The sequence below is a fragment of the Heptranchias perlo genome, chromosome 40, assembly GCF_035084215.1.
Source record: "Heptranchias perlo isolate sHepPer1 chromosome 40, sHepPer1.hap1, whole genome shotgun sequence".
Lineage (NCBI taxonomy): Eukaryota > Metazoa > Chordata > Chondrichthyes > Hexanchiformes > Hexanchidae > Heptranchias > Heptranchias perlo.
This window is the reverse complement of record NC_090364.1, coordinates 14,501,809-14,503,230: the sequence shown is the minus strand read 5'-3', so window position 1 is coordinate 14,503,230 and position 1,422 is coordinate 14,501,809. Positions and strand designations below refer to the sequence as shown.

The window sequence follows — 1,422 nt, the reverse complement described above, 5'->3', positions numbered from 1 at the left end:
CAAGGCCAATACAAGCCTGAAAACAGCTGCTCAGACCCTCCTGTCTCTCACTATGTCCTAGTACTGTTAAAGTGCCATCATGGTACTAATGACGCTCTTTTCTGAAGGAATTTGTTTTTTTAATGACAGTTCTGTAGAATAACTGAAGAACTGTGCGTTATTTTCACCACAGTTACACTTTTGTAACAATCATTTTCGTCTGAATTCTGCCACCAAATATAAAAGGAACGTTCCCCCTCGTTTTTCAATTTGTCTTCCATGTCCTTCAGAAAGCATGGACTCAGGCTGGGGTTCGATTGCACAGGCACTGGTCTCCCTCCGATATCTCACCAACAAGGCCCACCTTTATCTGTGAGTCCAGACACGGGACTGTCAGCAGACCAGAACAGAAAATGCACAGCAGGATCCACTAATACTGCAGCCCGTTCAGTAACTCAAGTCTGTGGGCCAGCTCTGCTGTAAGTTTTGGACTTTCGTTCACCTGAGGAAGGAGGAAGCCTCCGAAAGCTTGTGAATTTAAAATAAAATTGCTGGACTATAACTTGGTGTTGTAAAATTGTTTACAATCATGGTACTAAGTAAGAATTTAATTTGCAAGCACATGGTTGCTACAGTCACTTTATCTAATTATTTATATTAATCTATGGAATTTATTTTCCTAGTAAAGTTATTTAAAATTTACATCACCCCAGATGGGACTCGAACCCACAATCCCTGGCTTAGGAGGCCAGTGCCTTATCCATTAGGCCACTGGGGCTAGACAGGAAACTGCCTGGGAGAAACAGTAAATCTCTCTGATTATATCAACACAGAGCAATACAGGTTACAATGGGTCCAAAACTTACAGCAGAGCTGGCCCACAGACTTGAGTGACTGAACGGGCTGCAGTATTAATGGATCCTGCTGTGCATTTTCTGTTCTGGTCTGCTAATGCTATAGATTCCTGATCCAGGAATGCTCTGTATTTTACAGGATTTTCTCAGCTTCTTCCACTGACGCTCTTTTCTGAAGGAATTTGTTTTTTTAATGACAGTTCTGTAGAATAACTGAAGAACTGTGCGTTATTTTCACCACAGTTACACTTTTGTAACAATCATTTTCGTCTGAATTCTGCCACCAAATATAAAAGGAACGTTCCCCCTCGTTTTTCAATTTGTCTTCCATGTCCTTCAGAAAGCATGGACTCAGGCTGGGGTTCGATTGCACAGGCACTGGTCTCCCTCCGATATCTCACCAACAAAGCCCACCTTTATCTGTGAGTCCAGACACGGGACTGTCAGCAGGCTATTTGACTGTGGAGGTCATCACAGATAGCCGGATCCTGTTCGCCCCCCCCCCCCAACATTTGCACTGTTGGAGGCGTTAAACCAAGGCCCCGTCTGCCCTCTCAGGTGGACGTAAAAGATCCTACGGCACTATTTT

The 1,422-nt window shown here is 43.7% G+C and overlaps 1 non-coding gene across 1 annotated transcript; it reads right to left on the bottom strand.

Annotated features, from left to right (window-relative positions):
• Positions 1-684: 684 nt before the first annotated feature.
• Positions 685-757, bottom strand: trnar-ccu (transfer RNA arginine (anticodon CCU)). Its single transcript has one exon. It is a non-coding gene; the product is annotated as a tRNA-Arg (tRNA).
• Between the last annotated feature and the right edge of the window lie 665 nt (positions 758-1,422).